This window comes from Lepisma saccharinum, chromosome 23 (assembly GCF_977018435.1).
Source record: "Lepisma saccharinum chromosome 23, izLepSacc3.1, whole genome shotgun sequence".
Taxonomy (NCBI): Eukaryota; Metazoa; Arthropoda; class Insecta; order Zygentoma; family Lepismatidae; genus Lepisma; species Lepisma saccharinum.
In genome coordinates, this window is record NC_139251.1 from 49108390 (window position 1) to 49125771 (window position 17382).

The 17382-nt window shown below is 36.8% G+C and overlaps 1 long non-coding RNA gene across 1 annotated transcript in view; it reads left to right on the forward strand.

Moving 5' to 3' along the window:
* Positions 1-17382, forward strand: part of LOC146005295 (uncharacterized) — a 91286-nt gene that overhangs the window by 58082 nt on the left and 15822 nt on the right. The window contains exon 2 of the long non-coding RNA XR_014444004.1: positions 4115-4242. This is a non-coding gene — a long non-coding RNA (uncharacterized LOC146005295). The remainder of the gene's footprint in view (positions 1-4114; positions 4243-17382) is intronic.

The window sequence follows — 17382 nt, forward strand, 5'->3', positions numbered from 1 at the left end:
GATATGGATTTCATCCAGTATCAATGAGCAATATAACTCATGGTTTTTACGGTAAAACACTTTATCTTGAATGTGTATTAGGAAATGAACTTCAAGTTGCTCTGTTATTGTACTTTCATGGAAATGTGAACATTGTTTCATGAAAGTATATGGATGGAGTAAAATGGAATATCCTGAATCACAGACGAACTAAATTGAACTTGATGACATTAAATTGAACAAAGATGAGAAAACAAGAATCTGAGATATATATCTCAGTCGTTCTTTGAGCACACATAACAAGCGTATTTGGGATATCATGAAATGTAGCATAAACACTCTGCTTTCATACTCATCTCTTTTACATTATCCAGGAGGACTTCAATGGCTTCAACAACATTAATAACATTACATGCCGATTCTACACTGTAGAACATTTACGGTAAATCTATTGCATCTTCGACAACATGTATAGTTGAAACCTGAACAAAATATTGGCATTAATTTCAACTTCAAACTAAAACATTGACAAAGTGAGTGAGTCACTTACAGCAACAAATCTAACTGCATGGGCCTTTTCAGAGAGGCTGAGAGATAAAAAAAAATACAACTTTACTTTCGCAAAATATCCGACTGCGAACAATTATTATTTAAATCTCATATTTCAGTTCACTTAAACTCGGAAATACGTATGTGTGTCTTTCATCATACTGCACCCTTCATTTATATTTTTTTATGTCTTGACATTCTCAAACCTGTTAATATTGATTGCTTGAGTTTGTGTTTTAAGTCCACTTTATGCACAGTAAGGCTGTTAGGGACTGGACCGGGATCCGAAAGACGATGTGCCTCCATCATGTATCAAATCTCTGGACCCGTTTTTTGTAAGGCAACGACGCTAACACTGCGCCATTGGGGAGGCCGCCTGTTCATATTGTACGGAGATTCCTGTTCTCAACTTTCTTTAAAAAAAAAAGTAGCTAAAACAGATGAATATCTGCGACGACGCCTAGCGTAACACAAAACTAGGAAGGAAAAATAACGTGTGGGATAACACACAAAAATGATATAGACAGTAGAAAGTATACTTTTCGATCATCAAAGCTTAGCAGCATATCTAGGAAGAGACATGATGGCGAGCTCTGAACTCCTAAGGCGACGAAGAAGTGAGCGGAAACATCCAACACTACACATTAGGCCACTCTCACACTAAACTAGTCCTCGTGGGGGATGCTCTCTTGAACCTTTAGGCCACCCTTTGTTGTCATTGTTCTCGAGAAAAATCGCTTTCGAAAATTGAGGCAATGTTAGCTGTAACGCACAAAGGAAAATATATCACTATCACAAAGGGTACATCCTCATCTATACCTTTCTACTTCCTTCAATCACCTTTCATATTCCAATTCATATGTGTTCTTCACCTCAGGCTGAAATCAGTGTGTTAATAGGATGCTCTGACTACGTGTATAAGAAGAGAAATACTTAGTTGATGATATGATGCTTCAACTATACTAAACCACTCTGACATGCTACAGGAAAAGAAGATTAGATTAATGAACACATCTGTTTCTGTGGAGAGGTATGCGCCTTCAGTGGGCTTTTGTGAGGACATGTTTGTCTACGGATTGTTTATTTATATGATCGTTCATCGATTTACTTAATAAATTATAAATATTTAAAAATTATGAAGACGAAATAGTCGTGCCTATTCTCCCGAATGATGACATGCTAACATGTCGACAGGTCGATCCTGCTCGAACGGCAGATAAAATAAAGTCGTGGGATTTATATACCTAAACATATATTACGTATATGTATCGAAGAAATCAGACTGAATTATCACTGTCACGTCACTGGTTCCTCTGGACTCCTCAATCATTGCAAACTTTCATTATCGGATTTTCTTCCAAAACTGAAGGTAAAACCTTGTCCATTGCCAAACATTACACTGGTTGAAATCTGCCTGTTCTCTCTCCAACAGATCTAATCATTTTTTTCTGTTATCCACTGTAATGTGGTAGTATTATCTCCGGTTCTGGGATTTCTCTCGTCTCTTGATGTCACCAGTAATGCAACCACGCTTCATCAGGAACACACCCTCTTACTGTGTAACTTCCCTAATATGCTGATGACGTGGATTCATGTAAATAAATCAGAATTTCTTCTGAGCTGTGAGAATTAGATGCTCGAGTGCAGACTCTGAGCAGCCATAATTTGTGACTATGCTGCTGATGCCCATACCGAAAGGTCTTGCATGGGTTTAGGTAAATAATTCTACCCCTTCCAACTTTCCTTAATAATTCTGGAGCAGTGATTTCTTCAACCAACGTGTAAAGACCTTGTAGGTAGGATACGTGGCTGGAATACATAAGAGTATAGTCCCTGTACATCTGGTCTATTGTGCGAATTTCTCCGCCAAATAGCCAATTAATATTGATTCGTTGCTATGCCATCGTCATCTCTTGAATCGTTTCTATGATAATAATTTGAACATATGTTCTTTCGACTTTCTATAATTTGTATGTAAGAATCCCAATTTATCCTTTGATTTATAGAAATCTTCTATCATGATTTTCTTCTTCAGTTTTGACAACTTTAATTTGTAAGCAAAACATATTTTATCTTCGTCACTTCATTTTTGCACAGAATATCAGTATAGGAAAATAGCCTTCCTAGAGAGGTGCGTATCACAAATTTCAAAGCAATCCCTATTTAGCTTATTCTCACGCAAGTTTACGTGTTATCATGTTCACAGAGCAAACCCACCAATGAGTGGCATTAGCAAAATGTTCTAAGATTTTAGTATAAATGTAAGATTTTTATGCATAGATGTTATTACAATTTCAGAAATCATTCAACGTAAGATTTAAATAAACGTATTATTTCGAATGATACATGTTGACATGCCCAATGGTCAAACCTAACCATACTACAGAATAACTATGTCTCTAAGGTTATTTGAGATGGAAGACTACGTTCATGAACCCTTCCATATCGGAAGCTGAGTACTTGAGATATTAATCTATCGGAGTCCGTGATCAAGATGCTAATAAATCAAGTATCAAGCTGTATTTATACCACCGCATGTTAAGCAGAGCTTCTCTCGTGACACAAAAGATAAAGGTACAGTTGTGATATGCAGAAGTAAATTGCTTACAATTGCAATATTTCTGAGATTAAATAGTATCTTTCATAAAATTGATTTTCAGTATCAAACAACTACTGTAACCATTGAAGTTTTCATTAAATGTTCTGTAACAATATGTGACATTTGTAAATAATTGAATTTGAATTCAATAATGTTTATGACAGTAATAAGTTTAACTGAAATATAGCTCTTGTGGCTTTCATCATTTTCAACTTCGAAACTGTGAAAAACTTACCTATAACTTATTGTCAAGATTGGAAAATTTTGCTTTCATAATGCTCACAAATAACAAATACGAAGCTTTTCAAATACAGAATTATGTAATGAGGTCTTCTATTAAATATCGTAATTTTCATAACGCAAAATAAAGCACAAATAAAATAACTAAGAGTAACATTAATGCGCCGAATCTTTGATAGGATTCTGGACGATCATATTAATATAGCGTTCCAGAAGACAAGTATGATGAACAACCATGGGAAATAAATTGAATTGTACCTGGACGGATCCGAGGTCTTGTAAAAGCAACTTTTTGCCTGTATGGTCATTCACATGCACTCTCTCTCATTTCATTTCCTCACTCTTGCAACGTGCTTGACACACATGTAAATATCGTAAGGAAACAATTAGTTCATAAAAATTAAGTGAGGATTTGGAATGAAGTGAACTCCTTACTTGAATTTCAAAAGCTGACTTGAAGATATAAAATAAGGGAAATCTTCCAGATATTGTGACCGTAATTGAAACACAGCCTGAGGAATTTCACCAAATTCGTGACATGAGGTTTAATGTGCTTGTAAGGTATTGTTTGTCAATTGTCTTAGGAATTAGCATTAAAATGAACACAGTCGGTTTTGAGATGCATACAATGAACAAACTGTAAAGCTCTTCCCATTTATAACAATCCCATCTATTTAGTTAAGTAACCTGTTTTAAATTAACATTTAATATTTTTAGTGAAAAGAAAAATCATTACCTCTCCTGTAGACGAATCGCCATCAACATCGACGCCATCAACGCAGTTAATGCCATCAATACCATCAATGCCATCAATGCCATCATTTCCAGAAACACCGGATTTTGGTGTAGGAATGTAAGGGGCATGAGTGTTCTATGTAAGTGTTACACTTCCATATCACATCACTATTAATCATAATCTGTCGCTATTTAACTAAATAACAAACATCAAGCGTGGCTTCAGCAAATCTGAAAAGTAGCAGCAATGCTCTTTTTCATTATTTTGGAACTTAGGTCTTGGAAAGCGATGTCATTCCAGCGAGTGACGCTGGAATCCAGTAGTGTTGTTACACAAGAAGAAAAGTTTGCTTAGACTAACCAAAAATATTAGTTTGAGGGTTTGGCAACTAACCAATAAGGTTAGGGAGTAGTGTGGTCATGTTGTTTGTTTCTAATAACTACAAACAAATGATAATTTCAAAATAATTTTGTTTAGAGGTACAAACAATTACACACAATTTTTTTGTAGAAGTAATTTAACTTAATCATATATAAGTAAAGAAGTTTGTTAAATACACTCAAGAAAATGAAAATTAATTAAGATGACTGCATTTGCTTACTTACATAATTCGGTGAAAATGTAAGATATTGTGGAAACACATTTGTTTGAAAGGAAAATAATATATTTTTGTGTAATATTAAACGCTAATTATACCATTGAAGTGCTTGATATTACACAACGTGCATTGCATTTCAATGGATAAATACGTATCAAAATGTTTAAAATTAATCTCTGATTAGCCCAAAGAGGCAGAAAACTGGTTAAATAAGAAATGCATGTACTCATGCATGAATTTAGCCAAGTTGTATAGTTTTTGTTCATTAACCATAATTTGAATCTGCATCTTTGTGTAAGTTAATGAAAATGTTGATAACGAACACTTTACAACACTGACATATGTTATCGAAACCCTAAACTACTTTGGCAGATGTGACAACATTTTATAACATTGCCTAAATTGTTAAGGGATTCATTTTGCAACCAGAGAACACGATGTATATTTACGACAACTAATTTCGTAATTCAGGCAAAATAATCCAGCATTTATAAAGAAATAACCTTGGTTTGGTTAGTTTTACAAATTGGATCATGGAGATGAAAAATTGTTTACAAGAAACAAAATGTCAAGGTATATTGTTTGCCTATTTTGTGCACATTATATCATTACATCTTGAACAAAATTATTTCTGTCATTTATTTTTAATTATAAAGATTTATATTTAACCTAGTCTGTATGGTAGGAACAAAATCACATGTAATTTTGAAAATCCGTTTCTCGTTTTCAGCAAGATCTTGACGAAATCTGAAGACGTTTGTTTTATATTTCGTCTAGTTTCTAATACAATTATACCTAAAAACCATAACTTTTGTAAATTTATATTTTCATTAAACTGAGTTGGAATTCTCAACATTGATTTTGAGTTCAAGGTTCACCAAAAAAGCTCAAATAATTTTCCCAAATGTAAAAATTAAACATGCCTCCCCGATGGTATAGGGGTAGCGTCCACGCCTTGTAATCGAGGGGTCTCGTGTTTGATACCCAGTGGAAGCACATAGTGGTTCGGACCCCACTTTACACTGTAGGTCCAGTCCCAATTAGCCTTACTGTGCATAAAGTGGACTTAAAACACGAAATCAATCAACCAAAAAATTAAACGTGTCGCTTATCTCGCCTCCGTATGCTGATATCCGCCCACTGAGAATGTAAATGTTCTATGTCCAATTTAAATTTGGCATGATATATTTATTGAACCTTTGTCACCATTAGACTGAAAGTTTGTATTTTTGCAATTGTTGATATATACTTTTGCTATAATTAATAATTAAAATTTTAGCTCTAACAATTGCAAGCAAGAATAGCTTCTACCAGATTTAACACTGGATTCTGGAAACGTTATGGAGATGAAAGAATTTCATTATAAATTTGTCATTCGGTAGAAAAGTAAAATACATAATTCATATTTTTGGAAATCAATTTACTATTTTGATTCCAATATTATTATAAATTTTTATCTGTTAACAACAAAAGATAATTTGTTGTTGAGCCGCGGTGGCTCAGTCGGTAACGCGTCTGACTACCATGGTAAAGGTCCCGGGTTCGATCCCCGGCCGGTTCAAATCCGGGAACTTTTCTAACGATGGAAGCGGCCCCGGCGCCCACCCAGCGTCGAATAATATGTGTACCTGGGTGAAACCCTGGGGGGTAAAGGCGGTCAGGGGCGTGATGCTGATCACATCACCCCCACTCACGACCGGATCAAGAAAGTGTGGGGCATTACCCCCACACCCCCTATACGCCTTCATGGCGTAGTGCTATGCACAGGGGAGCACTTTACCTTTTTGTTAACAACAAAAGAGAGAATCGAAGACCACTACTATTGCTAAGCAACTACCACAAGTGACTGAGGTTAGAATGCAAGTGGTTTATCTCATACTTGAATGCAGGGAGTCGTAACGTAACGAAATGAAGCGGTATTTTCAATTACGGTTTCCGTTACCTTACAGGTGTGCATAACGGCACAAAACCATAACTGATTTGTAAAGCAGTAGGTCGTTAGGTGACGCTTTAACGTTACATCCATTGCCGGAAGCCAGTAACGTTACAGGGTAAGAAAGAGGTTCGTCACGTATTGACTAGTAACTTTAGTGTGTGTGGAAAGTGATAGTAACGTTACAATTAACCAGTAACTTAATTGAGGTCACGACTGTAAAAATGTTACACTCCTTTTTTCAAAGCAACAACGTTATTTATATCTGGTATCACACAGACGTTCCGATGTTCAATACCGTGTCCGATGCCGCGTTCCGGAGAGAATAACATAGGTCTCTCGTATAATTGTGCTCGTTACTTTTGTAACGTTACAGTTCTTTTCCTCCACAAAAGTCTGTTTCGAAAAAGTGATACACATATCCGTTACGAATAGCAAATACCGTTATCTAAGGCGTTTTCGAAGAAGCTTCATAATTATGATCGGCAGCATACTAACATTACAGTATTTCGACCCCTTGAAAGTCACCAAGTTATAATACGTATTCTCGTTTTGGATGTCAGTGAAAAAACTAAATTGTAAAACAAAACGTTTGAAAACATCCATAAACAAGATTTGGGGTGACAAAAGTTCTGGTTATTGGAATTTACTGATTAACTATGTATTTATCACAAATATATTTATTTTCTGCATACTTAATCGCTTTATGTGAATTTGTTCTAATTTGATTATTTATGCAAGATGAATTTTAACACTTTATACGATAGCAAAACAATCGTATGTTGAGGGAAAACGTTTATATCTATCTATCTATCTCTCTCTCTCTCTGTTTACATGTGTTACATCATTTTTTTTTAAATACAGTTGTTTGGCGATGAGAATGATTCGTGCTTAGATTAAGTTGCTGAAGTACGAAACATAAAGGACCAACCATGGTGGAGCCAGAAAAATCATCCGTGCCACGCGTTCGTCCACCTAAGCGAGAGGCAAGCTTTCTGTTATCGGAAGACGAAAAATAATTGCTTGCTGCGCGACCTTGAGGAGGCGAACAGAACTGATAGCAGCAGCACCACGCAAAATCGGAAAATCTGAATCCTGAAACTTTGTACACGTGACCTTCGATCACGAAGCATCCGAGTAGACAACGCCTTGGGGCGATATGAAAGCACTTTTGGCAAGTAGAAAATGCGTAGAAACGAAATGTTAGATGGAATTGTTGTACGAAATAAACGAAACCGCGTTTATGCAACTGGTCTGTAGCTAGACAGGGCCATTGGACTCTCAAGAAGGCAAGAATTGTACGGAAAGTTATTCTCAAAACTAAGCGAATAAAAGGACAGTATATTTTATCATTTACAAGGGCCCTCATTCGCTCACAATTTTGAAAATTACTTTCAGTAATTCTTGTCTTCTTGGACAGGAGGTGCATTAAACTTTTTGGTGTAGAAACAGACAGAACGCCCGCCTACCTACCACGTTTGAAAGAAGAGCATCGACAGACAAGAAAGTAATTTTCAAGAACGCAAGAATGGCAGTCGACATGGACATTTAGCAACGTGTGAGTGAGAAATACAATCGTGAGAAAGGACAAGATTCTTCAAGAAACAGTAATTTTATAAAACTTCCTATCATTAACTCAGTTCATCCTTTTATCCTCTTTTGTTTGTTATATTTTTGTATTATTCATGTTTTATATCGCTTTTCTGCCAATTGTAGATAATCGCGACGATGAAGATGAATGATGATCATATTAAATCTATGAAAGGATGCTTACAAAAAAGAACACCCATGCCCAGATGTCTACTCGAACTTGAAGTGTTTGGTACCGAGTGTATGAGTGGACCACTCAACTACTTCGGCCTTCGAGGCTACAGTTTCAGTTGCAACATGCAGTATAATTACGTTTCTACTACTCTGAATTGACCAAAGCATAAGCATGTGGTATGTTTCCTTCATTTTACTTAAAAATCCCCCTTGATACATGAGATACTACAAATAATTTCAGGTATACCCTCGAATTTTGATTGCCTGGCACTTTTTTTTTAACTAAGTAATGAAGTGACGTTTATATTCATATTAGGCCTACGACTAGCTCGAACTAAAAACTCTTGTGTAATACTGAGTATATGTTATCCTTGTGAAGTGAGGAACTTCATATTTTGCTGAGAAAATATGCATGAAAAATTATATTTGTAGCTACTACTTGAAGAATTCAAATTATTATTGTGATGGAATTTCAACTTACGTATACTCTGCATATAATGTGTTATCGGAGAGGAGTTTTTGTCTCGCAGTCAATTTATTTTTAGTTGAGGAACTCGAGAGTAAGTTGGAAATATATAATGACCCACGTTGTGGTGTGCTGTTCGATTAATCAGAATTGGAGTGAGAGAAATCTGTAGTTAAGTTCATTCAACACGTCAATTTGTAACTGTGAATGCAAGTTTTCTTTGATTTAGCAGGAAATCAGTCTGCTATTGTTGTAAGTAATAAATGGAACTATATATATATTTTCTGCTCGAGTAGGAATCCACAGCCGTTATCCAACCAATCAGTTTCTGTGTGTGAAACTTCTGTCTAGGAAAGCTACATAAAATGTGCTTTTAATAAGAGGAGCTTCAAAATAAACTATACATTAAGTCATGTCAAGTAATGTTTGATTTTGATTTTGATTTGTTATATTTAACTTTGGTTTTTTGCCACGTTTGGCTAATCGCGAAGACGAGGATGGGTGATGAAATGACAAAATTGATGAAGGGACATCACAGAGAAAATAATGCACAGCTGGGATCAGAACTCGGGACCTGTAGCGTCGTATTGCACTGTGCTAACCACTCCGCCACGGAGCTCTCCAAAGTAATGTTTGACCATACATTGTTCATAAAATAAAAACATAACATATACAGTGGCTCACATTAGTAATCGAATACGTAGCATTTTGCTGCATTTCTTCACAATATTTGAAAATTAACAACATGTACATAAATATAAACGATGGTGAAATATTTATACGCATTTCTTAAAGTTATATGTAACTTTTTTTTAATTTTGGTTGCGTCAGCACTTAGGCTATTTTGCACCCGCCACGTTATACGGAGTGCAGCCCCTTACCATAACAAAAATATCTGCAGCTGATGATATCGAAATGAACGAGCTTCAGTATAAAAAATCAAGACCCTTTCCTCATCCCCACCCCCTTTCCAAATCAAGGGCTCCGAAAGCAGCTGTGCAACTTGGAGTAGGCATTGGGACTGCTGTAAGGTTCAGTAGCGTTTCGTCCGAGTTGCAGTTCGTCCGAAAGCGAAATTCGTAGAAACATACTACAGTTCGTCCGCGACGGTTTAATGAGTTGCGTTTCGTCCGACCTTGGCTGAATTGGTTAGCACCTCAGTTTACAACTTTTAAAACTACATTGCATAGACAGCGGAGTGCGGAATCAGCCAAATCGTCAAGAGAGGGGTCCCGGGTTCGTTACCCGGTGGAGGTACAAGTGGTTCGGATCTTACTTTAAACTGTAGGTCCAATCCCGATTAGCCTTAACGTGCATAAAGTGGACTTAAAACAACAAATCAAATCAAAACAAATCGTCGAGAGGAAGTGAACTTGGATCTAGACATTTTAGTCATGGCAGATGGCAACACTTTCTTACTATCTGACAACTATGAAGGTGAGATTTGCAATTTCCAGAGGGAAAGAAATATTAAAACAACAAGAAAATATTTTCTTGGATGGAGCATTTAAGAGTGTTAGCAAGAGTTTGCTTCATTAAACACTATTAGGATGGTAGCCCTCGGACGAAACGCTACTTCCTGCCTGTTCCTGGAATTCGGACGCGAAACGCTACGCCACGTGCTGTACATCCGAAATGGTAATCTGGCGGTTCAGAAAGCGAAGATGAGCATGAGCGACGAATGCTGAAACTGATGAAAGGACACTCATAGAGAACACTCATGCATAGGTCGGGATTCGAAACCGGGACCCCTGGCATCGTAGCGCGCTGTGCTAACCACTCTGCCACGTAATATTTTTTATTTACTCATTTTTAGCTACTTCCTCTTAAACTAACTAACTAACTCTCTAGCCTTCTTAAACCCGAAGGTTCATGCTGCAGCAACACAGGCCTTCCATCTGTCCCTATCTTGAGCAAGATCTATATACTCTTTTCCATCCCTACCGATTTCCTTTAGGTTCATCTCAACGTTGTCCTTCCATCTTCGTCTTGGCCTTCCTATAGGTCTCTTACTATCTGGTTTCCTAACAAGAATCCTATAAACTCCTCTTTCCTCTCCCATTCGTGCCCAATGGGCTGCCCACCTAAATCTTCTTGATTTAATTATTCTAATTAAATGAACATGAATACAAATTATGTAGTTCTAACTTATATATCCTTCTCCACTTACCTGTCTCCTCATCCCTTTTAGACCCAAATATTTTCCTAAGAATCTTATTTTCAAAAGCTCTCAATTTATGTTCCTCTTTCAATGTAAGGGACCAAGTTTCACACCCATATAATACGAGCAATACAGGCAAAATTACTGTTTTGTATATTTTAACTTTTAGTTTCTTAGTTATTAAACTAGAAGACAAAAGTTTATGAAGAGAGAAGTAACATGCATTTCCTGAATTAAGTCTACTTTTTATTTCGTCTTTAATATAATTTTCATTTGTTAATATGACTCCTAAGTATTTGAATTTGGAAACTGGTTCAAACGAGTTGTTATCAATAATTAGATTTTGATTATTACCTAACCCTTGGTTTCGGCCTGTAAGCATATATTTAGTTTTCTCTTTCTTGACTTCCAAACCTATCTCTTTAGCAGTTTTGAAAAATATTTTAGCATTATTCTTAATTCTATTTATATCATCCCCTAATAAGTCTACATCATCTGCATATGCTAGCAACTGAGTCACACCATTTCATTTTAGTCCTTCATTAGTTTCTTTTACCTTCCTAACAGCATATTCTAAGGCAAAATTAAAGAGCAATGGATATAATGCATCTCTTTGTTTTAACCAATCATGAATTGTAAATTTGTCAGACACATTAATACCCACACGAATTTTACTTTCTGTTTCACTGGTGCATACTTTTATCATATTAACAAGCTTCTTAGGTATTCCAAACTCGACTAATATATTATATAATTTATCTCTTTTGACCAAATCATATGCTTTTTTGAAATCAATGAATAGCTGATGGACATTTTGATTACATTCCCAATTTTTTTTCAAGTGACTTCCTTTTACCTACTCTAAAAAATAAATTTAAAAAATAATATTAGTATTTTTTTCAACATGTCCATTGAAAATGTAAATGATCTGTCCATTTTTCTTTTTGTCAGGAAACCTTTAAAGTTTGACATTATGGTTATTGAACCTTTGTCGCCATTGCACTGAGAGTTTACATCATTGCAAAGGCTGATATATCTATCTACCAGCTAGAACACTGGAATTGAATGAGATTAGGTAGTTGTTCTGTTATGGAGATAACACAATTCCATTATAACTTTGTCATTCGGTAAAATAAATGATTACTTTGATTTCACTACATAGGTAGCAAAGCTATATAAAGTAACGAAACAGAAAAAATCCACTTGACGTCTTGTAGTACTATCATCAACCTACAATTTCATGCTCACAAATCCACACAGAAAACTTCTTGTGGCATTAGTTTTACGGAATGGCCTTGGGGAATAACAATCGCCCATTTCCTGGTTCAGCTCGAAACAATTCAGGTGCCTTATCGAAGCTGCTCTTGAGCACCCAGGGTTTCTAACCTACTTCGCCGTAATTCAGTTGTTGTATCTTGTTTAATATGCTGTATTGTACAGCCAACCGCAGATTAAATAGGAGGAAAAAATTTTTCCGACGGTAAAGAAGTTGGCAATGCTGCGAACACCGAGGCATTCTTGATAAGACGCTTGAGGAGGGTCGAGAAAACTTTCCTGAAAAAGCGCAACCCCAGTAACGAAGGTCATGCTACACGTAGATTGGCAACTTTCGGGAGCATGCTGTCTGTCTACACAATTCTACCCAAATACCTGTTTGAAAATGAACCTTCTGCTCGCATTTTATTTTTCAAATGTAGTTTTGACATTGTAGTCATTTTGAAATTATTTTTATATGTTCTTATTTTGCTTTGCTTTTATGTCACTTTTATAATTAATCAAAACTATGAAGATAGATGATAAATAGATTAAATTGATGAAGAGACACCTAAAAAGATATTTACAGACCAGGACTCGAATCCGGAACCTAAAGCGGATAGGTTGGGGGGGGGGGGGGAAGACCGTCAATAACTCCCGGCCACGAACTGGCTTATATTTTTGTAATTTCTCAGGAGTATTTTTTGTTCTGTTCATGCATAATGCCTGCTTTCGGAAACTTAATTTATAAGTGACACACTTCGTTGGGTGGGGACAAGCCACGTACTGTTTAAGAGGAGGGACAAATCTCGTTCATATACTAGATACAATCATGGACAATACTTGAAATGGCCTCCCCGATGGCGCAGTGGTTGCGTCGTCGCCTAGTAATCAAGGGGTCCCGGGTTCGATACCCGGTGGAGGCAAAAGTGGTTCGGATTCCACTTCAAACTGTAGAGCCAGTCCCGAATAGCCTTACTGTGCATAAAGTGGACTCAAAACACCAAATCAATCAATCATATACTTGAAATATGACGTGCTAAACACTACTTTCGGAGATCAGATGGACATGGCAATTTTGATATACAAGTTGCATTTTCTCTACTTAGATTATTTATGTCCAAATTTTATCCTAATAGGTAATCTCGCAACAACGCAAAATGTTTAAATTGACTCGAAATCACAATGACTCATATACAGTGTGTTTATAAATGAACGGTGCGGCCAAAAATTAATAATAAATCTATTTATTGCCTTACACGGGCAAAACGTACACCATAAGCAGCAGCAACTGTCCAAGTTTATATAACTTTATTTAAATTTGTATATAGATAGAAATCGAGAGGGGGCAATTGCCCCTCTGTGCCCACTTGCAGGTGCTCTTGGCCGTCTGCAAGAAATAGTACACGAAAGACGTGAAAACTAAATCCATCTTGAGTATCCTTTTGTCTTGCTACTCTTAGATTCTGCAACCTTTCTTTCTATAGTCCAATGTTTGCCTTCCTTACCTCCTAGAATTGATTTCTGTACAAGTTTGAGGGCTAATCTCCCCTGCCCCCTGTGGTTGTGCCACTGCACCTTCTTCCGCCGTTGTTGCTTTGTGAACTTTCATCGGCTTCAAAATACTTCATTTTCTTCAAGAACATAATATCGTTTAATAACCGGCGATATAATTCCTCTACCCTAAATTTCTGGATTAAAGTATAATAATATAGGGGCGTGGAAATCTGGAAGGGGGCGAGGATGGCCACCTCTCCCCTTTAGACAATGAATGTCCGCTAAAAGTATATATTTCACACGTATAATTTGATTTGTCATAGAAATTTAGATTAATTATTATAATGGGGATGCAGGAATGCGATAATTTCGAATTCTAGTGGTGTTTCTTGAAGGGGCAACACTATTATCGGGTTAATATGCCCATGGCATCTGCGTTAATATCGACAGATGTTAATGATTAGGAGGGCATTTTCCCCCCACCCCATTGCACCCCGTGCGCACGCCTATTGCTACTCATTTCATCACTAGTTGGAAGCTTTATTCAGTTTCGAGCCAAAAATGTAATTTAATATCAAATCAGGGTTGTTAAGCGTCCACGAACCCATAAATTCTAATGGGTTCTATTGGGTTCCGCAACAAGACCGGAACCTTTTTTATCGCACAGTTTAAATTCGGTCCAAGTTGCGTATTCTTTCATTTCAATATGGAACTTAGACCGTCTTTAAATTGATCCGGAAAGAAGGTCCCTGTGCCGTATTTCAATTGATCAGGAGAAAAGGTCCCTGGAACGAATTGAAATACTTTAAATATAAAAAGATTCTTTACGGTCCAGATCCATTTATGCTTGCTAATATTCCCTGCTGAACCGGAATTGAATTGATTTAAAATTCCTGACCCTTTAACAACCCTGGTTGAAATTCATTTTTTTACAAACAACCATATTTTTAACGGCTATTTCACATTAATCCCATACGATATAGGAAGTTATTTTTCGCAATGTTCCAATGAAAGGTAAGAGATTTGGGCTATTCCTTTTTCTTCCTTGATGTTAAATAGATTATATTCGTCACGCACCTATAACGTTACTAGCTAACATTTGTGAATTGTTCTTTCCTTGTAACGTTAACATTTACCACACTGAATTTATTTACGTTCCTTATGCAGATGGTATGTACCCAACTGCATTTTGTTCCGTTCCGCTACAGTGGTTTACATTTGGTTACATTCCTATGTAACGTTAATTAACCATATTGCCTTTCACTTCATTCCGTTACGGAGGATTGCATTCATTACGTTCCTATGTACCGTTATTTACTACCATATTGCATTTCGTTACTAGGTTCCTTGTAACGGTAGTATATACCATATTGCATATTACGTTATGTTCCAATGTGCTCATTTCGTTCCGTTCCTTTATAACGTTAATATCTACCATAATACATTTTGTTACGTTCCTTGTAACGTCAATCTATAATATATTGCATTTCGTTACGTTACATGGGTACCAGCAGTTGAACCATACTCTTCCTCCTACAAAATGGAACGTACCGTGTAACGCAAATTGGGTACGTTACGACTCCCTGCTAGAATGGCGCTTTTGGATGGTTGAGGAAATTGTCGTAAGATTTCATTGGCTGTTGGAGAGTGCACTATCGTGGCTGATTTCAAATTCTGCACTTGTACCAAAACAACAATCTGTATATCAATATTTGTTGTATGGAGATGAAACAATGGCATCCTAAATATGCCGTAGTCAAAATATCTTCATTTGTTTACAATTTGGAGATAGAACATTTGCATTCTCAATCGACGATTTGGCATTCTTCAGATACGGATGATAATGACTAATCGCGAAGAGTTTTTCTTTAGGAATCAACTTTCGAGATGCAACACTTTCTTCTTCTAGGACACATTGATCTAAGCGGCTGTAATTTCCTCTTTGTCTTTTCAATATCTCAAACTTTGCAAGAAATTCATATGCCGATGAGTTAGTCCGGGACTGAGATCTGTTCTGTAAGATTAATTCAGATTATACAAGCCTCCTAAATTCTTGTTTAAGGATCTTGCTATTTCAGCTTACATTGTTTTTCAATATAAAATCCTGTATAGGAACTAAGCAAACTTTGAAGCTGAAACTCGGAGTTCACTTCTTTCCGATTTCCCTTCTCTCCTCTTCATATTTTAGGTAATGGGTGTAATCAATTATTCAACAATTGCTGATGGTCTCACTTTTAACAGCTTCCATGTATGACTAGCAAACTTAAGGGGAAATACTTATTCTCTTTCCTTTTAGTATTTTTTTCTTCTTCTCTCCCATACTCCGTCTCTTTTAACAAGGCTTCTCTTTCTACGATCCTTTGTATCATCGTTTCCTCCCTATTGTTTCTGATTACTTCTGCTTAGTTCCGTTCATTTCGATTTAAATTACCTTCGTCAGTTCATTCTATTTTCATTCCCCTTCAATCAACCTTCTCAACTTATTCTTATGTTTTATTCTTCCATATCTAATTTTCTTCATCATTTATTCTTTTTCTTCTACCATTTTTCTGAAATCTCTTTATTCGTTAATTCTTATTTTCTTATCTACCTTCTTCAATTTTTCTGATCATTCCAATTTTCATTCTACCATTTTCACAAAACATTTTATGAATTAATTCAGTTGTCAGTTGACGCGCACAGCCCGGTTTCGAAGACGCTCCTGGGTGACCCACTTTCACCATGGGGATACGCGTGGAATCCTACAGAGCCCGCATAGGACCTTTCAATGCTTATAAATGGAAGAAAATCACAGGAAACGGAGCTGGTAACGGGCAAAGGCTTGCCCAAAGTGTCCTGTGTTTCGGAGTTCTCAGCACGCTGCTCATCATCGGAGGAATAGAGCAAAACCCGTGCCCAGACTCTGATAAGATGACTATCGAGAATCTGTATAGGTTGCTGAAGGAAGGTCAGGAACAGTTATCGTCCCAAGTAAACGAGATAAATAAGAACGTGCTGTGTTTCCTGGAAGAACTCTCGTTTCTCAAGAAAGATGTGCAGGCCTTTAAACAAGAAAATGACTTAAAGGCTGGTTAATTGATCAAGTATCCTACCTGGAGTCCCAATCTAAAAGGAACAACCTAGTTTTTTACAACTTCCAGGAATAAGAACGGAAACGTGGAAGAGGACGGAGGAAATACTACGCGAGGTGAAAGATAAGAATACTTGCATCGCGCTAGGAGGAGATTCGTTAGAGAGTCCATCGCTTCGGCTCAAGAAGAGACTGCCGTCCGATTGTAGCCGAAAGTTTCAAACAGTGTGGTGTAGCGGTTTCGGAGCATTACTTTGATCGTTTGCGCCAGATTAGAAACAAATTAAAACCTCATCTTCAAGATGCCAAGAAGTGCGGTGAAAGTGGGTTCATTAGATGCGTTCATCTCGTTGTTAACGGTGTGCGTTATTCCTTGCAAAAGTACAAAGAATATGCACGATCGCGTTCTGTGCAAATAAATATTGCAACGCAGGAAATTCTTAGGAATGCATCTGCGAATGTAAATGTTAGTGTCGAGAGTAAATCACTAGTGTCTGCTGCTACCCCCACACCACGTCACCCCCGGCTATCGAACT